The sequence below is a fragment of the Mycteria americana genome, chromosome 3 (genome assembly GCF_035582795.1).
Source record: "Mycteria americana isolate JAX WOST 10 ecotype Jacksonville Zoo and Gardens chromosome 3, USCA_MyAme_1.0, whole genome shotgun sequence".
Classification (NCBI taxonomy): Eukaryota; Metazoa; Chordata; class Aves; order Ciconiiformes; family Ciconiidae; genus Mycteria; species Mycteria americana.
The window spans coordinates 124,140,385-124,161,089 of NC_134367.1; the positions used below are offsets into that span (position 1 = coordinate 124,140,385).

The 20,705-nt window shown below is 47.0% G+C and overlaps 1 long non-coding RNA gene across 1 annotated transcript in view; it reads left to right on the plus strand.

The window, feature by feature from the left end:
* Positions 1–20,705, plus strand: part of LOC142407408 (uncharacterized) — a 36,413-nt gene that overhangs the window by 10,495 nt on the left and 5,213 nt on the right. The window contains exons 5-7 of the long non-coding RNA XR_012774933.1: positions 5,746–5,915; positions 6,708–12,344; positions 14,573–14,945. This is a non-coding gene — a long non-coding RNA (uncharacterized LOC142407408). The remainder of the gene's footprint in view (positions 1–5,745; positions 5,916–6,707; positions 12,345–14,572; positions 14,946–20,705) is intronic.

Here is a 20,705-nt window from a genome sequence, read left to right on the forward strand (position 1 = left end):
CTGAACACAGGATTCGAGGTGTGGCTTCACCAGTGCCAAGTCCAGGGCGATGATCACTTCCCTAGTCCTGCTGGCCACACTATTTCCGATACAAGCCAGGATGCTGTTGGCCTTCTTGGCCACCTGGGCACACTGCTGGCTCATATTCAGCTGGCTGTCGACCAGCACCCCCAGGTCCTTTTCAGCTGGGCAGCTTTCCAGCCACTCTTCCCCAAGCCTGTAGCGTTGCATGGGGTTGTTATGACCCAAGTGCAGGACCCAACACTTCGCCTTGTTGAACCTCATACAACTGACCTCAGCCCATCGATCCAGCCTGTCCAGGTCCCTCTGTAGAGCCTTCCTACCCTCAAGCAGATCGAGAACTCCTGCCCAACTTGGTGTCACCTGCAAGCTTACTGAGGGTGCACTCGATCCCCAGATCATTGATAAAGATGTTAAACAGAACTGGCCCCAACACAGAGCCCTGTGGGACACCACTTGTGCCCGGCCACCAACTGGATTGAACTCCATTCACCACAACTCTTTGGGCCCGGCCGTCCAGCCAGTTCTTTACCCAGCGAAGCGTAGACCCATCCAAGCCATGAGCAGCCAGTTTCTCCAGGAGAAAGCTGTGGGAAACGGTGTCAAAGGCTTTACAAAAGTCTAGGTAGACGACATCCACAGCCTTTCCCTCATCCACTAAGCGGGTCAGCTGTCATAGAAGGAGATCAGGTTGGTCAAGCAGTACCTGCCTTTTCTGAACCCATGCTGGCTGGGCCTGATCACCTGGTTGTCCTGTCTGTGCCATGTGATGGCACTCCAGATGGCACTCCATAACCTTCCCGTAATTTTCCACTGAGTGATAATTTATAGGGCAGACAAGCTCACAGCAGCAGTAAGAGCTAAGCAGTATGCCCCAGAAGTCTCACTGCTGTATGGTAAGTGTAGTACCAATTGCTTGTACGCTGATATTGGCATCTCTGGCTCCACTGTAGATATTTTTTCCTACTACCATTTAGGAGGAAATTTCCCTCCTGCATAGCCATGAGCTGATTGTGGTTCAGCAGAGCTCCCATGCCAAAATCTTGTCTTCTTTTGCTTTGCATTACCCCCCCCCAGCACACACTCGCCTTGTGCACCCCTAACAGAGTAAATATTTCGGTAATCCCCGAAGGCTGACCCTCTCTCTGCAATATTAAGCTTCATTCCACTTCAATTTTTCCCAGCTCCTCAAGGTTTTCTAGTTCTTCCCGTTTAATGCCATGATCCACCTCTATATTGATAAAGCCTCTGATTTGCAGTTTATATCTTACTTCCCTATGGATATTATGTCTGTTGAGCAAATCCTGTTGCCTCCACCTGTCCCTCAAGTGTCCCAGATAAAGGCACTGGGGAGGGGATGGGGAAATACGCACTGGGAAGCTGCCGGGGGATTTATGCAGCGATACTCTGAGCATGTGTTTGAGCAGTGTGACATGTCTTTTAGGTTTTAGGATTATGCTTAGAATCAACCCACCTCAGAAATCAGAAAACCAACTGATTTATGAGAACACGCATTTAAAAAAGAAAGCACGGCATGTGCGTACGTGTGAATACGTTGCTTACGCTCCCAGGGCTCGGTTCATGTGTGTGCCTGTATGGGTGCTCCACCCTGTAAGTGCAAACCCATTAATAACTGTGCATGCAAAAGAGAGTTGCGTGCAAGGTTTTGCAGGAGCGGGAGGCAGTTCCCTTCGCAACCGAATGTGAGTCACAGCTGTAACAGGCTGCACTTGCTCCCCACACCCACCTGGCAAACAGAGCCCAGGATGTGCTTGGGGGAAGGGGTGATATTTAATTCATGTGCGAGCATAATTAAAGCAGATTCAGTCTGCAAAATCAACTTGGGAGAGTGCTCTGATTACCGTCTCTCTGCTCCTCTCCGAACCTCCTCCTGGATAAAAGCGTGAGGCAGAGATGGCGGGAGCCAGGCAAACCTCCCTGTATCTGCTGAGATTAAGCTGTGATTTGCCCACACATCTGAGGTGAACGATATCACTAACCAAATCAGACTAGAGAAAACAGCAGAGAGAGCGGCACAGCCATGGGAAAGATGGGAGCAGGAGAGTTTTGAAGGCTGGAGTTCTCCTCCCAGCGAATGACTGGGACGAGATGAAAGGATGAGATCAGTGAGCAGATGAAGCGCAGAAATTGATAAAATCCTCAGACTTTGGAAGATTTACCTGAACCTATTTAAAATGCAGCAGGTTTTCCTCACCGGGACCACATGAATGAAAGCGTGATTGACAGAGCAGCCAAGCCTTTCATCTAAAAGCAAAATTAGAAGGGCATGAAAAATAAGCGATGCCGATGCTTGAAAAGCTCATGCAAGTGACTCTAAGGCAAGGGCAGGAGAAGGGATCTGTCTGTGCAGGCGGTGCGAAGGCTGAATCAGTGCTATTAACGGTGAGGGTGGTAAAAGGCTTAGCTGTCCTGCCAGAAGCAAAGAGCCGCAGTCGGCGTCCACCTCGTCACGCTAGCCTTGGCACTGGGGGGCATGAGGAGAGAGGCGAATGCGTTCCACTTAATATTTCCTAATGATTTGGTCAGAAACCTGACTTGGGTTTATTGAGACGCTCTGAATCCCTTCTTTGCCCTGTGAACAGGAGCCAAGATTTTTCACGGCTGTACTGTTGGCGTTGCTCACCTGCGGGGATGTAGCTGTGTCCTTGCTCCATACAGCAGGACTGTAAATCATTACAGCGGCCGTCACGCTGCCAGCATCGGAAACCAATGAGACATTTATATTTTCCCCTATCCTCTTGTATCAGCTAGGCTTTCTTTGGATTGGTTTTTTTTTTTAAATTTCGTAGGTTATCTCATTATTGTAGTATGTATGTTTAAGTCAGAAATAATGCTTTGGAATTAGTGTCAAGAGAATTAACCACACGTTCACGAGAAGACCATTAACATGTACAACGAGGAATCCAGCATGGGGACTGATAAAAATTAGAAATCAGAGAGCTCAGGAGGGGAGGCTTAATTAGCCTGTGAGGTTTTTCTTTAAAATTCTTTAAAAATTGGAGATATTCTCCAGGAGTTTATTATGGGCTCCTAAATGACTTTCAGTTACAAGCTTAAGGGTTTGACCCAAATCTTGTCCTTGTCATGCCTTAGAGAGATTGCACTGTTAAGTGCAGGTAAGCCTGGAAGCTGAAGACGAATCTTCCAAGAAGTTGACCCAACTCCAAAGCCAACATGGTCAAAATCTCCTCCCTTGCAGAAATATGGAGGCTTTGAAGCCAAGTTCTTGGTTTAGGACAGGTACTTCTGAAAGAGGGCTTTGCTGCGCTGCGTAGCTGAGCCTGCTGTGGAGAAACAAGGAAGATAAGACTGCAGGCTGCTTTCCCATGTTTACGCGTCGAAGGTGATTTAACTGGAGGCTGCAGATGAAAGGCCAAATTTGTTTAGTCTCTGTCTCCTGGGAAATTACCGGACTCTTTGAGGAACACTGGAAACCTCTAGGCAGGCACTTGTTGTCCCTCTGGACACTTGGCAAATCGGCTTTTTAGAATTTTAGGTTGTTCCTGAGAATAAAAATAGGGGAAAATGGTGTTTGTGAGAACGTAACACTTCCCCGGAGCACGGGGGTAGCTGAGCTCATGGCTGAAGCATTGAGCACCAGCCAGTGGGGTGGAGAACAGGCAAAGACCTCGAGCCTCCTGAAACCCAGGGTATCAGTAGCGTTTTCTTTCTTATTTTGTGTGCATGTGAAGAAATCAATTACTTAACCAAACTGCACTGCAATTTGATTCAGTCAGGCCCTGAAATTGAAACAGGGGACGTGAATTTTGCTTGCTATGAGTCTTCAAGTCCTATTTCTTTAGTATGTTTGGGTTTCCCAGTGTGGCATGGACCAGCCAGAGGAACTGCTCAACCTTCAGCCATTGCCAGGGGCTGACAGAGCAAAGGCTGTCTTAAATATGCAACTGGAAGACCTGGAAGTTGCTGGAGATCGAGTGAGATGAGGAGAAAAACCCGTTTGTGCCGGCAGAGGTGTGGGAAGGTGCTTTCAGACCTGTGCCTATTGACCTGTCTCATCCCGAAGCAATGTTAGTCTGTGATCTCTAGACTTACCTTGCTCTAGTTCGGGCTCTGATCACGCAGCGTGTTGGAAAGCCTTTTATCACTTGCTCACTTTCAAAACCAGGTGCAAGCTTTTCTACTTCAAGGCTCTGGCAGTGCAGCATTCTGGGCAGAAACCACCCAAGCACCTTCCTTCCCCCTTTCACCTGCCAGTCCTGCTGCCTTCCAACCCACGGTGAAGAGCCTGCGGCGCCGGCCCAGCAATGACCCGTAGTGTTTGGTGACCCCTCTCTCGTAGCAAGATGCTTTGTCAGCTACCACCGTGTTGCGGCTGCTCTGCTCTGTTTTTCACCCTAAGTGGCTTGTTCAGAGTTTGGTTAATTAAGCGTCTGGGCGTAGCGAGCTCCTCAGTTAATTCGCTCCATGCTGAGGGTTGTTTATCACTGGGTAGCATATGCTCAAATTTCCCAAGTATTCTTCCGCAGCAGAGGCTTTACATATCCTTCCTGGTTTTCTGATTCTCTAAGCGTCTTTCTCAAAATGGCATTTTTAGCTAAGGAAGGCTGCTTTCCTAGGCGCTCCTGGTGCCTTGGTGATGTTACCACTTTTCCCTCGCTTTAACAAGTGCTTTCCCATTCTGTCTACTCCCGTTTCTCTCTCTTTCCTGAATCTCTTTGGATAACATGCCTCTTCCCCCCCACACACCTTCCTTCTTTCTCTCCTTCACACATAAGCTGACAGTAGCTAACCTCGCTGCCTCCTTGTCTCGTCTTAGGTTCATCTGCACTGAGCAGGTTGGGTTTCTTTTGATTCCAGTTGTAAAAACACAACAAACAGGGACCGGAGTGGTATCAGCCTTGCATTTCTACAAAGAGGGAAAACCCCAGCCAACGTGGCAATTAGAGATCAGGGAGCTGATTGATTAATGCCCAATGCAAGAGCTGCATGGAAATGTTTGCACTAAGCACTTACTGTTAATTATTCATCCTGCCCAGGCAAACCTTATCTTCAGCTCGACATCCCAAGATACAGGGAAGCTGCAGAGTCCCCCGTGGGCGGATGAGATGGGGAGAGGTGAAGAACGAGGTAGCACCTCATGTTTTACTGTTTCTTACTGCCACGGAGGATCTTGACAGGGTCAAATTGCTGTTTTGCTTCTGTACTCTCGAGGCATTTTGTTGCAGGGAAAGATTTATTAGCTGGGCAAACATTTTACATGGGCCTCCTCTGGCAGCAGTAATCACAAGTGGGCTTTGCTGGGATGCTTTTTTCTGCCCCCTGTTAAGACACTGGTCCCTATAAGGATACAGGTTTATACTGAACTTCACCCTGAGGAAAGGCAGCATTCGTGTTGGAGGGGCCAGCAGGAGGAAGCAGGAATGGTGGATGGGGACTTAAATACAAACAAAATATATTTTATTTGTAGTCTACTGCTCTAACCCTGAAGAAAGAGATGTTAACGGTGTCTGTTGTTGTTTTACCCCATGCATTTTGTGTCCTTTCTCCTGTTCACGGAGTTGGCCACTGTCCCTGTGCCGACCAGAAGTGCTTTAGTATATAAAAGCCTGCAGCTGACAGCAATATCTTTGCAACATCTATGAATACGAGATCTAGAGTCACTGCTTCACCTTGGCTTTTAGGTACCTTCTTATGCAACTCTGGCCTGTTCCCCACATGCCTGTTGTGCACATTTGCTTCCAGATCCCATGGTTATGTGAAACAGTGCTGCACCAAGCTGATGAAGGCTATGAAAGCATGAAGTGGCATCCAGTAGAGAGTCAGCAAAAGGGGAGCAGATCCTGGGGGTGGTGATGGAGCCCACCTCCAGCTCCCTTGCATCAACGGCACCTCTCAGCTCTTTGGAAATCTCGGTTGGTCTCCGGTACAGATTCCCTCTGTATGTGCCCCAGGCTGATGGTACCTCAATTTTTTTAGGTGTTGCGTTGTTTTAACCATCTTTATTAATATCTTTGACCTTATCTCCTGGCCTGCTCTGGAAGAGTTTTTTAAAAAAAGTTTAAAACAGTCTAACCCATCTAATGGATGAGATGGAAACTTCATTGACTGATTTACCCAGGAGAGATGTGTGAAGCTCATCACACCTAAATTAAATTATATCTTGAGCACCTTTCCTTTGAGCGCTGTCATTTTCCTCCAAGAGGCTGTATAAATTGCTTTTTCATTTTATTTGATGTGGCAAAAAGCCAGGACTGGAATCTATCGTTCTCCAAATCCTGAGCAGTGGTGATGGGTCAAAGCAATCTAACATGAAGGTTATTATCACTGAGCGTGTGGGTTAGCGCGGTTGAAGAAAATAATCTATTTGCCTGAATTAACACCTAAGTGCATCCTGACACAGAAACTCTGTTCTCTCAAGACTTTTTTTTGATTCAGGAACTCCCGTGAACTTCATTGATTATCTCAGTTCTATCTCAGTCCTTGATTTCCCATGAGTGACACAGAAGGCAAATTAAGTTTGTGGCAGAAAGCCTTCTAAAGATTGTGTAAATCTTTATACTAACTCTGTTAATAAAATAGGTGGGATAAGCTGAAATGGTGCGTACTGGGTGAAAGTGGACTGCATGGTCAACCCATACAGGGGATGAATTTTGACCCACTTATGAATAAATGAACACTAACGTCAGAATTTGCTTTTTTTCCAGCCCAAGTATGTTGAAGAAAGATGCTGGTCCATCATTTCTGTGGCAGCCAGAGCTCTTGCACCGCAGGCTGCCCGTCAAGCGAGTCAGTAGTGCCATGTTCCAGATCTGCTGCCCCACCAGCCTGGAGATCTCCCACTGCCAAGGGTTTGCAGGGCATCTTACTGCGGGCGATGGGGACGTTAATGCTTACCTTAGTGACCCTTTAGTTTTACCTATCTGAGGTGTACATCAGCCAACACACACAGCATATATCCCCCTTGCAGAGCCTCTTTGTGCGTGGCAACAGCTGCATGGGCTGAAGTGACCCAGCGATGGGTGGTTACCCTTCTTGTGTTCCTGCTGCACCCCAAACTGCTCTTCTCCATCTTCCCAAGCCTGATACGGGACAGAGCACAGAGCTGTGAGGCTGTGTGGTGGTGCCAACGCTGTGAAAGAGGAAAAAGAGGCAGGAGATGAAACCATTATTTAGTTCTGCTCCCATCTGGATGCCTTCCTGCCCCCAGGCGCACACACACGCACCTGAATTTGTGTGACATGGATATCCTGGGACAGGCAATGAGGTACACTCAATACGCAATCAGGGCTCACTCAATGAGTGGGTGATTAGTAACTGCATTTGTGCTAGTGCAAATTGAGGAGGAAATCAAGCCATTGTCTTTTAATGCAGAAGAGCTTTGACTAGTTGGCTAGGATTTTAGTTTCTTTTGTATTATGTATATTTTTGTACATATGTATTCACATATATACCTATGTATGACTCCTGTATGAATCCGACATACTAAGGAAGTTGGAATGTTAATGTTTGAGCTGAAAGAGATTAGAGTAATGCAAGTGCAAATGCTTTCTGATGTCTGAGTCTTTTTACTGATAGTACTTTGTAGTTAAAACATGGTTTATATCTTCTAATGCACTGAAAATACTACTAGTCTCCACAACAGCTGTGAAGTTGGTGAGCATTACTGCCCTATTGTTGTCTAAAACTAATGAATTTCTCTTGGCTTTTTTATAGCTTTCTACGTTGGCAAGAAATGAACAAGATATGTTATACAGTGATGAGATCCAAAGGCCGTTAGAAACAGTGAAAAGATGACCGCTGACTGCTGAGCCTTGGATCAGACCCAAATATTTTCTTGGAGACAATTTGTGTGGCAGTTCAATCCCATTTATGTTATGTTCCTTTCTGGTTTATGGGTTTTTTGGGGTTTGATTCAGTAAAGGACTTGATAAGAATCAGAGCTGAGCTTAGGCTGCTCATCCTCCTCTGTATCCTAGCTGCTGGCCAAGGGTTTGCTTCTCGCAGGATGAGGGTTTTGCTGAAGCTGGGAAGCTATGCTGGCTGTGTGCCACTTCTCCCTTACGGATCCTTCCTACTCGCGGTGCAGGTCCCACCCTGCTCCAGCTCTCGGCTCATCAAAGGTATTATCTATCCTCACAGTTTTGCAACACCTTGCGAACATTAGCAGAGCATAAATCTATGCAAGTTGTCTCCTACGATGTTAACAGCGCGGATGCGCTATTCATTTTCAGGCCATCACTGGCCACCTGCCACTGGGTTTTATGATTTACATGAGGTTGATGGACAACCTGCAAGTTCTCCGGCCAGTTTTGAAGCATCACTTTGAATTTTGGGGCTTGCTTTCCTTTCAGATTTCTCCTGCCCCTCTCCTGGCAAGCTTTTCCAAGGCTGGCTGCAGAGTGGAAGGAGTGGGGGGAGGTCTTCTGAGTCTCTCTTAATTTTTAATTAATCCGTGAGGTTTCTTTCTGGCTTGGGCTCTTTCTAGCTTCAGTGCTGCTGCCTCATTAATTGCAGCCAGTTAGCACAGTGGAGACGCAGCCAAGTGTCAGCTGGTATGTGCTTTTTGTATCTTTTGTCGGCATAATTAGAGAGTATTCACTGACTATCGTGTTGCTGAAACATACTCCTTTGTGTTGTTTCCTCTGTTGTGTAGCTGTATCTTATGGCCCTTTGGCTGAACTTTGGCTTCTGCAGTGGGGAACGGTGGCTGGGAGGGGGGTTTGTTCTTGGTGCTAAACAAAAACGTGGCTTGGGATATAAAAGTGTTGCTGGGAAGGATTTGCAGGCTGATGACAGAGTGTTTCCTTGGCAATCCAGGACCCGATCCCCACGCACAGCACTCCGTTTTGTGACGGCAAGGCAAGCACGTTGCCCTGATGCAGTGAGCGGGGCTGGGGCATTTGGGGTGTATTATGAGCACCCAGGGTGGCCTTCTCTGGCCACTGCAAGGCGTGTGAGGGACCTCTTGAGGGTTAGGAGGTGCAGAAAGAGCCTCCATGGCCCTGAGCGCTTGCCTCACTGGAGAAACCCCAAACCCTGGTCGTGGCTGGGCAGCGGCTTCTCCCCTCGCCTTCACTGAGTAATGGCCTGGGAATGGCCAGCCGGGAGGGATCGGACGGGAGCCTTTGCCCGGCAGCATCAGGCTTCCAGTTCTGGTGAATATTTTTCATGACGTTTCCCAAAGTCTCAAAACCAAATGGCATGTTTCTGGTTGTATGAAGCATCTCACTCAAATCAATTATGCAGCAAAAGTAAATGAGAGTGGGGTTTCTTAGGTAGCCTGTGGCCTACAAAAAGTACTTTATCCCTGGATTCAGCCTCGTTTATTCTCCCAATCTTGCATATAGGACAGGAGCAACCCCTGCCTGCTATAAACCAAAACTGAGGCAAGGGAAAACCCAAACCACCCAAGCTCTTCCCTCCTCCAGCACCGAGCCACCGGGCGCCCAGGCTGGCCTGCATCCCTCCGCCCCGCCGGGGCATCTGCTTGCCACACCAAACTGTACTTCGGGTGTGCAGTCCTACTTTTTTTTCTCCTTTTTTCCCCTAATTTGGAAGTGGAGCCTCATGCAAGGATGTAAGTTACAGTTCATCTTCACTACGCGTTTCTCTCTCTGTCTTCTCTCTGTGATCAAAGGGAGCAGATGGAAAACTTTGCGAAGAGAACAGACATCTCTGCTCCCCACTGCAAGTCAGGAGGGGGCTCAGGTGTTCTCTCTCATACCTTGTGCTGCAGTTAACTGGATTTGTCCAGGGGATTTAGGAAGAAAAAATGCCATTGCCAGGCATCTGCGTATGGGTAATTTGTCTTGATATGTTTTCGGTGTTACTGATGAGAGAGGGAGACGAATGCTTAATTAGGGAATTAACCGTCTTTTAAAAGATTAAGTTTTCTTTGAACTCATTTATCAAAAAGAGAAAAAAAAAGTGCTGCAAACTGTTTGACAGAAAGCTTTCTCAATATGAATGAAAGGCTCAACAGTTAGAATAAAAAACGAGTGTAATTACTAGGTAAACCTAGGACTAGGTTTGCCCTGTAGAAGTAGTGCTTTCCCTTGCCGTGTCAGTCTCGTGTGCTGGTCCTATTTTCTCCTCTTCCCAGAGCTACTCCATCCAGCCCCTCGGGAAAGGGGGGCACGTGCAGGTAACCCCGATTCTGCCCTCATCACATCACACAGCGCTTGGCTTTGCTCCCGGAGCCCTTCTCTGTTATCCAATATCTGTTAGCTGGAGTGATGCAGATTATAATCTTAAGGCACCCGAGCACTTGTGGGGGAAAACGGGAACTCGAGGTCCAGCGTACGCAGCAGTGAAGGACAGTTGCAGGTATCTCAGGGTGGCGTGGAAACCATTTGTCTGATGCAGTGCTACTTCTCACAGCCATACCCTAAGTTACGCCTCAAATCTTTAAGTTAATCAAAGGTTAATTCATCCCTCTTCCATTAACGAGGATGGATCCAGTTTGGTATGTGAGAGGGGAATAACCTTTTCTCCCTGGGATGAGCACCAGGACCAGATGTGTGTGCATGCACCCGATACTCCTATGTGCATCCCTCTGGTTGAGACTTAGTATTTAGGGTGGTTAAAAACGTTCACCTTTTATGAGCAGAGAGTAGCATCGTACAAACTGTGACAAAATTTTTTTCCCTCTATGAGCTAAAACCAGATATCGGTGGTTTTTCTCCTAAATTCCTGCTGGACACTTCATGGAGATTCTCTAATTCAAATTGACAGGTGCTTGTACAGTGGGCTGAAATGCTAAATAACAAGCTACATTTTACGTCTTTATGCATGTATGAGTGGGATATGAATTATTTCGTATTTATTGTGGGAATGTCAGGGAGTTAGACAATGTGTACTACCTTTTTTTTTGTTTCTGATGCACTTCACCTGCCCCTCATGAACCTCAAAGAGCGCACAGCTATTAGCGGTTTCCATTTGCAGCAAAACAACATCTCTGATGCTTCTCTAATATTTGCCAGCGTTTGGCTGGAGAGGGGGAATAATTTTTGACTCTGAAATGCCACACTCAAACTCTGCCCCAGGCCTTGCTTCGAGGCTGCATGTAGGAGAGGGATGGCACACAGCTGCACGTCCGCGGAGGTTCACTGGCCCTGGGGCGATCCCACAGTCTCATCTCCTGTGCGTCTCGAGCGATGATTTCATTTCGCTCTTGGCAGTAAAGGCTGTTGTTGGTTTCTTGCAGGAATAGCAGCTTCCGCAAAGCCGTCCCACGTGGGTGCTCCCCTGGTGCTGATGTGCGGATGGGTCCGTCACGGGTGGCTCGTGGCCGGGCTCAGCGTGACATGGGGTCCCTCGGGGGCTGCGGATGAGACCCTGGGCACTGCGCAGCTTTTGGGTGCGCAGGGAAGGCAGGCATGGGGGCTTCCAAAGCAAACGTGTTTGGAGGGGTGAGAGTGTAAGCAGGTGCCCATCAGCCCGGCAGTAACCCCAGTGTCGGGTGCTCCTTTGGGAAAGCCCCGTTCAAGTCCCCAGCTCCAGGGACTCCAAGTATCCCCATCGTGGGATGTCTTGGTGGAGCCCAGAAGAGAGGACCCATGTGCACACGTGTCTGCTCCTGAGTCTGTCCCTTCTCTCCTGCAAGCCTTTTTCAGGCAAAGAACTGTTCCCTCCTCCGGACACGGCATCCAGGAAATATTTGCAGGACAAAACCCAAATGTTTGCAAGCGTGCTGGGAGTTGTCTTCGGAGCCGTTGTCGCTTGTGTGCTGAATAAAACGATGTAAAAAGAAAAATCAGCATAGCTTCACTGAAACCCAACAAAGCGGCTATGTTCGGCTGGAAAATTGGAGCAATAATTGGCATCTCATTTGCTGTGTATAGCTACAAGAATAGCTTTTTAGCCTGATTCAGTGCTTGTTAACACCTTTGTAAAATGAGGGTTATGGCCATGAATTTACCTAGATGTGGCACTGGAATGAATCCCTTTGTGTCTACTCCTTAAGCTAATAGAGCATCCTTGGTAATCCTTGGTCATGCTAGGAGAGCTGAAAGCAGACTTGTCCCTCGAAAACAGGGGGGTGATGCTCGTGTACAGCAGCTCGGCTTCATCTCTCAGGCAGCATTCTTGAAGGCCGTATCCTTTTGGGGCAGATGATTATTTTAGGATTGTTGCAGCCGTATGTGTTATCTACCATGAGTAAATAAAACCGTTTCCGATCCATATCCGTCGGCATGGGATCACAGAAGGGAACGAAAGCCGGGTTTTATTCTTTAATGGAAGCTGCTAACAAGGTGTCCCTGTTGCGCGAGGGCTGCTCTGCTGTTGGAAATCACTCACCTCGGTGGGAACGACGCTTTTATCTCTCCTTCCCCTCAAAGGTACAGCCGTGACTGTGTTTCCCATGAAATAAGTATGTGGAATTGTTTAAATGAGCCATAAAATGAAAGGGCTGAGGGAGAGATGCAATAGGCAGGCTCCTGCATTGGCAGGCTTGCCCTACCGCTGGAAAATTGCTGGTTCTGGTTGTAAAGCGGGGCTTAGTCAAGTCAGACCCTCTGTCGCCACCCGTAGACCAAAGCAGGCTGAAATTAAAGGAGTTTGAATGATATCCAAGGGGCCCTTTTGAGTGAGCCTTGTGCACCGGCCGCAAGCTTGTCCCTGCACCCCGCAGAAAACTAATCCCCAGTTGTTTGCCTGCTAAGGAAAACCGAAATCAATGGGGCAGATTTATCAGACATCTAAATCCATATGGTGGTCCCCGTCCAAGCTTGGTATTCTCTGTGGGCAATACAATGATGATTAATTAAAACACCCTGACCCTTTCAATTAAAGCTTTCAAAGTGCTTGCTAAGCATTAATTAAGTACAGTAATGCTATACGAGACAGACAACATATTATCAGCCCCAATTTGCAGCCAAGAAACTCCCACTTTGGTAAAAGAGCTTGATTTAAAAACCAGAGTTGAAATCCTTGTCCTGTACAAATCAATGTTCAAAGTCCCTTGAAATGCAGTAGGACCGAGTTTTCACTTCAGGGACCTCCTGTCCCCATTAACCCTCTCAAACAAACGTCTAGTTCAAAACGTGAAGTAGAGGAAAATTTGTTATGTTGTCCTCAGACTTGCTTCAACATTTTGAATAATTTTCCAATAACTTGTGATGAGGCACCTGTAATTACTGTGCCAGTTTAATTTAGAGTAGGTATTTACCAATCAAATTATATCTGACACAGTTCTTGAAGGGATGGAAGTTATCTTAAAAAAAAAAATCACTATGTGCATCAGTAATATTCCAAAAATCAATGTTGTTTAGCAAGCCATATTGACCTTCTTAGAAGCTGAGATTTTTTTAATTACATCTCTGAAATAAGATTAAAACCTTTCATTATACCTTTAGAATTGCTTTAAAATGAATAAATAAAAAGCACCAAAGCATTTCTTATTGATTTAAAAGTATCTTGAGTCTCATAATAACAGTCTTCAAATCTAAACAAATCAAATTACAAAAAACCCCACCCTTCTCTATTCTTTTCTGCATCGGGGGGAAGTTAAGCTTTGATGTATATTTTGCAAATGCTTTATTAATGATACCTCCACTGGTTGGGGTTTTTTTTTTTTTGTTTCTCCTTTTGGTGTGCCAGCAGTAAAACCTACCTTTAAGCTCCCGAGGCCTCAGTAGAGATGGTTAATAAATGTTATTTTGGCACCTGAAACTATGCAGCGAGTAATGCTGCTCTGTTAGCGCCGGCGCCGACATCTGTTGCTCATGAATCATCGCTCGTCGTTAGAATGCATAACTGAGGATTTGTTTAAATAAAAAAAGCTATTAGCGGTGGGAGAAATGAATGCAGAAAGAAGGTTTCGGCTCCATGAGGAGGAAGGAGCATCCACCTGCTGAAACGTGCCCCGAGCTCCCGCAAAAGCCCACCCTGGGGCTCGAGGCACGTGCGAATATGTCAGGAGGAGGCAGCCAAAGAGAAAATAATGTGTCTGGGGAGATTCAGCTGGTTTTCAGGTTTTCTTTGGGGGTTTTAGCTGCTCTGGACCAATCTGGCCTTTTAGGTTCTGTCTGTACATGGCTGGGATGTCCCCGCATGTCCCTGGGGCAGACCACAGCTGCGGTGTAATGCTGCTCCCGTGTGCCAGGCACTGTAGTTGGTGATGCTACAGACATAAATGAGATGATGTTAAAATAAGCAATACAAGCAGACAGACTTCTTTTTTTTCCCCCCGGGGGGGGATTCTGGGGGGAAGCAGGGGGAGACACTGAAAATATTCACGTTCAGTATGCAATTGGCAAGTAGTTGGGGATGAAGAAAAGTGGAATTTTGTCACTTAAAAATGTTTTGGTTTGTTTCAAAATGGCTTTTTTCTACTTAAATATTAATTTAAATCTGTTCTCTGATACTAACTTTAAAACAGTGTGAACAGGTTAAATGGAAGGAAGAGCACGGGGGAAAAGCAATACGGGAGAAAAACCGAGCGAGTGAGAGATGGGCAAAATGAAGCTGCCATTCCAGGGATGCGGGTTAATCGGGGAGCGAGGAGGCATCATCAGATGGGTTTCACCAAGATGTAGGTTTTGATGTTTCTCCTTTTCTCTTGCAGCACCAAATGTTTCCCACTTCTTCAGTGCCTTGGTAGGGAATTCATGTGCCAGCACAGGTCCAGGGTATGGTGAAGAGCAAGGGATGGACAAAACAGCATCCCAGCACTCCTTCTCACAGGTCCAGGGTATGGTGAAGAGCAAGGGATGGACAAAACAGCATCCCAGCGTTCCTCCTCAGAGGTCCAGGGTATGGTGAAGAGCAAGGGATGGACAAAATGGCATCCCAGCGTTCCTCCTCACAGGTCCAGGGTATGGTGAAGAGCAAGGGATGGACAAAACGGCATCCCAGCACTCCTTCTCACAGGTCCAGGGTATGGTGAAGAGCAAGGGATGGACAAAACGGCATCCCAGCATTCCTCCTCACAAGCCAAGGTACGATAAATACACCTCTGGACAGCAATCCCGAGCTGTTGGGTCAGTTTTATTTAAATGCCTTTGTGGCTGGAGGACTTTGTCCAGGCGCTGGGGGCTCCAGCGCATCCCCACGTGTGCAGCCAGCTCCAGTGAGACTGATGCAGAGCGAGCTGCCTCTTGCCCTACAGCCAGACTGTCACCATCCCGGGCTGCATTTGGCTTTGTTGCTTTTTCCCCAGTACAACTGAGCTCCAAGGTGGAGTAGAGACATGAAATCTTCTTAACCCCAGACTCTTGCTGCCTGCTGGTGGGCAAGAGCCCCCGGAGCTGCTGTGGGGCTTGGCTGAGCACATCTGCTGGTGTGGCACCATGCCTGCTCGCAGAGCACGGCACTGGCTTAATTAGGGGCCTCGGTGCCCTCCTAGAGCAGGCTTAGGATGTGGCAGGAATATGCTCTGTCATCAGACACCACCTCCATGATGCGGCAGAGCTACAAGCACCTTTCCAACCCCTTGCAAGCAGGAAGATCGTGGGGCTGTGCAGCCCTCTCGGCTGCTGGGAGAGGCTTCCTGCAATCCCAGGGACACTTTCTGATGTTGCCTCTGATATCAAAGCATGACATGCCCAATGTGGTGGCTTAATTGTGTTCATAAGGTCAACTTCTTCAGAATTTGGCGGCTTAATTGTGTTCATAAGGTCAACTTCTTCAGAATTTGGCATGTGCCACTGGCCTCCTTTGTCCTGGTAACCCCCTGGGTTTTGTTTTACAGATTGTGATTTACATAGCTACAGGGCCAGGCCCCTACCTAAGTTTAAAAGCAAAAATGCCGTGAGCCCTTCAAGCCAGGCCTTACTCCCCCATGGAACACGGTTACTGTCTGCACTGAGTGTGCCGGCCTTAGGGGTAGGGAGGATGCACTCGGGGACACAACAGGAGGAGAAATCCTGTGATAGTCACAGACTTGCAGAAGGGATGAGGTTAGAAGGGACTTGTGTTGTGTTTTGAATTATGTTTACACATACTGTCAGACAAATACTTTACACCGTGACCAACCTGTTTTAGAGCTGGGTGTTTCGACGGCGGTGAATGTCTCCGATTGTTCTCTGCTCCTCCAGCCTGGTCCAGCCTCAGCCCAGCAGCTTCTCAGGCGAGTCAGAGCTGCTCCAGCTTTGCTCTGGTCTTCTGTCAGCATCTTTCCTCTCCTTTCACTTGAAAGAGTGTCACCAAAAAAGTAGTGTGCGTGCCAGCGTCTTGTCCACTGCTGGTGGTAAACGTGGTGAAGAGACCCTCCTGTCCAGGCTGGTGGCGTGAGTGCTCGTCCTTCCTTTTAGATGAAATCCCGTCCTCTTGGGGACCACAGGAGGGAAGGAGGAAGCGTTTCGCTCCCTACCACAATCATGCAAATGCAAAAACAGATTGAAGAAGCTGAAAACTGACTTTGAGGATCCTTTGTCCTTGGTTCATAGCTGTTTTTAAGAGCGATGTCAGTTCATTTCTTCGCTCTCTAAGCTTTGCTTACTACTTCTGTGTCTTGATGTAGTGGAAAACGTCTTTAAAATGTTTTTTCACCTGCACATGTGTATACTATTGAGGTAAATGGCATGGTTGTAAAAATAACCTTGGAGTCTTGTCAGGATTTTTCCCCTGAGCACTAGTGGCACCAAGGTCGCTGTGCAGGGACCAGTCTTGGCCCGGGACACCTTGCCGCAGAGGGTGGCAGAAGAGTAAGAACATTGTGCAGTGGCAACTCAGATGCACGAGGAGTGGGAATGAAAATACTCAGTTAATAAAAATGCTTATCTCATGAGAAGGAGGCTTTGAGACCCTTAACCAGAAAGCTGTGTAGAAATTACTTATGTTGTGAACTTACCGGGATCCTCAGGGCCACGTCCCCTGGTTGATGTCTCCAGAAGAAAGTGAGAAAGTGTGATGTTTTCTTCTTTGTGCCGTTCACCACAGCACGTCAGCCAGGGACACCCGGTGCCAGCACTGCGCAGAGCTTTCCCTCTGCATCTCTTGGAGGATGTTGAGCTTTATACTCGCTTTGCATTTCAGTTGTGTATTTGCCGATTAAAGCATTGGTTTGTACTTTAGGAGGAACGCACCTGATAGCAAAACTCATCCTTGCTCCAAGGCATTAAGGTATTTGGGCAGCGTCTCACCCCGCAGACTGTAAGCTCCTTGCAGCTGGGATAATACTCCGATTTGTTTTTAGAGGAGTGTAACATAACAGAGTCCTGCTCCTCAGGGCTTAGAGATACTGAGATAAGACAAATACAACCAATAATGAATAATTAGTGATCCCTGTGAGAAACGCCACTGCTGTTTTACGGTCCCATCATCAGGAAAGGCAACGTGAAATGAATTATTGCAAGCGTGGGGTGCCCCGGTTTACAGCCTGTGCTCAGCAGCCCTGACCCTCGCCATGGCCCTGTCGCACCCCAGCCCGTCCTGCACTGCGTACGCAGCACTGAGACTCGTCTCTGACCACAGGGTGCTGTGCCGGGTGCAGGTCTCAGATCTCTTGCTCCTCTCCTTTTTTGGCACTTTACCTGCGGTTTCTGGATGCGCTGCGGCAGCCCCATCAGGTAGCTCCTCGCTGGTTTGCTCCCTCACCTTGTGGTACAGCCGAGTGCCGGGTGGCATCCCTGCAAGCATCAGCGGGTGAAGTCAGGCAGCCTCGTTCCCCCTCCTTAGGAGATTACGCACAGTTGCTGGCTGTATTTAAGCACTCTTCAGTGAACCCAATGCAATATTCATACCCCAGCCGGCGCGCGCACGAGGATGAGCAGACGTTGTCCTCATATGGAGGGCGGTCAGCGGTCTGGGGACGCACCGGCGCCCGGCGTGGTGGCTGAGATGCACAGCTGCAGTGCCCAACACCGCGGGGGCAAAGCTTGTCTGCAGAGGAGCCAACGCTGGCCCGGGGCTGTGGGGTGAGCTTGCAGGGGAGCGCCAGCCCCCCAGACATCCCGCCCTCTGCTCCCTGGACTCAAGGCAGGTCTTTGGCTCACCTCCGTCGTAAGCACAGAGCCACGTGTGTGTGGAAATGAACACAAACCTGCCACAATGAATCCCGGGAGGAACCGGCAAGTGCCAAACGTTGCTGACAAATGTTGTTGATGTTATCATGACCTTAATGGAGCTACGTTATGTAAGCTAACAACCGATTTTCATCCCACGTTTGCGTGTTGCCAATATTCAAATTCGCGTAGCAGCTTTTGATCACATACGCAATTTAATAATTTTGGCTCTTCGAGCAGATGATGAAGCTCAGCAGGCGCAGAAGGGGTGCACTTGTAGCCCTTTCTCATGGGAGGGATGCCTTTGTCTTTAGACGTTCAGCAGTGGTCACAGCAGTCATCTCTACGTTCCCATCCTTGCAAATATGTGTCTGCTCGTCATTTCTCTCCTTTTCCCAATTTGTCACAAACCCCTCTGCCTCCAGTCCTGTACCCTCTCTGGTTCCTCTGCAATTGCTGTAGCAACTTGTTTTGATCCTCCTTTGCTCCCACCAGTGTAACTCTGTTAATTGCTGGAGACGCTGTTGATGTGCTCTGCTGTATAAAATAAGCGTAAAATAAGACCAAGGACCTGAAGTGTACTGAACACAGCTTTTAAAAACTGATATGTTGTCTGGCCTCGTGTCTTACCTGTGCCCCTGAAGTCCATCATGGTGTTTGATGGTCCTAGATGGGCCAAATCAGCACCAGAAAACCCTTTTGTTTTATTGAAGAACCACAAGGGTTCAGAAAAGTCAACATTCTTCTGAGAAAACATACCACATCTTAAAGAAATTACATATTCAATGGAGACATAAAAAAGCACGTAAAATTTGCAAACAGCTGTGGCATTTTTAGGAACCTCACAATATGTTGTTTTTCTTCCAAAGAGGAGCCTGTGTTGGTGTGAAAGGGGAGCCTGTAATTTGATGATCTCCTAGTAATTTTCCTGTCTTCCGTTTCATACCTTTAAAGATGTAGGGGGATGCGAGCAAATATGTTCGTTTGCAGTTATGTTTTGTTTTGGTGGTTTAATTTAAGCAGTACTGAAACTCGAATTGAAATTAGTGTAAAAATGCAGTAGCATTGTAGAGACAGTCCTGAAGGGGAAAAAACATCCTTTCCATGTTGCTAACTTCACTAGGGAATTTCCTTTTGTGTTCTGAGCTAATCTTCTCTATATTATGCCGCCATTGTTAAACATTTAAGGACCCAGGCTGCAAAGAATTGATTAAAAATCTTGGCAATTGCTGTGTGCCATTAAACTTCATTTTTGCTGTAACATACTTTGCTAATTTGCTATGATGTGTTTGATTTAGTAGTTCATTTAGCCATTGCCAGAAGCGTTAGAGGAAAAGGTAAATTTTCAGCTTGTTGACTTGTTTAATAATTTGATTTAGTCCTTGCTCTTTGACAAGTTTACACCGATGGCAGCAAAAGCTATAACCATTACTCAGTCAATACTTGAGTTTCCCTGCACTAAGAAATACTTCGGGCTATAATGGGGTCAGGCTTGTTTGTGACCGAGGTTTTGTGAACAAACAAATGTTGCAGCAGTATAACCAGTTCCTCTGTTTTATTGTTTTTAATGAATTCAGTACCTGTAAGCTACTTTGCAGAAACAATCGCACGCAGTAGGTCCGTATTAATTACTTTATTTTCCGTACTGAACGCATACGCAGCCTTAGAGTGGATTGCAGAGGCGAGGTTTTAAAAGATAGCGTTCCTCGAGAGGGACCCCTGGGAGGGTGTACTTACTGTGAACAGGACCTGGGGGAGAAGGACCTTTTCTTAGAGAGGTTAAGTTAGGTGAATACAGCTGGAAATTGTCTCTTTGCCTAAAAGTAAAAATAAATTTGTTTCCAGTCTTTTGGAGTTCACTTACCGTGAATATTAGAGCACTCAAGTTTGGGAAGGAGAAAATTTCAACACTCAAATATTTATGAATTTTAAATATACAGCTAGAAGTGCTCCTAGTGTAGACATGGTGGGTTTTTCTCCAATGGAGTGGTCACAAATTACTGGATGAGTGCATTTAAAAGTGCTTTACAGAAGGCTAATGGTTTGTAGGTATTTTATGCCACAGTTAATCAGCTGTTACAAGCAAACTAGCCAAACAGTAACCCAGTGCAGGGCAAAAAGCACCAAACCGCTCTGGATATACAGGCAGTTCAGCGAATCACTGTAGGATTCAGTGTGTCTTGCAGAACCGCAGAGAAGCCCCCCGTGTCATTTGGGTTTGTGCCCAGGATGGTGTTAGTGCCTATGTAGTACTCGTGTTATATAATACTTGTACTTTATTATATTTTATATAATACTTTTATATATATATATCTATCTATATCTGTTTAGCCTATCACATAGCTATGTATATCATTCTTTAGCAGTAATTATATCATGAACGGTAGAAAAGTGGAGGTTGATAAATGCACTGGAGTCAGTGGGGGGGAATGCTGTGAGCTGGATCTTATTCAGGCATCTAACTTGCGATTTGAAGTACCTGTTGGAGAGACACCTTGGTGTTTTGAAGGTGTGTGGAGGGAGAGCCTAATTTAGGCATTTAACCTGCAGATGACAGGCTGGCCCTTTGAGGTCCATATTTCTCTTCGTTGACTACCTAAGGCCCTGCTTCTCTATGCCAAAGGAGGTTTTTCGCCAGTGACGTGGCACTTTTCATCACTGGTTCTTCCACTTGCCGCTATGGCTGGCTGGAAGATATGTAAACCATTTTTAAAAAATGAAGAAATCAGGCTCTGCTGAAAATCCTTGTTGGCC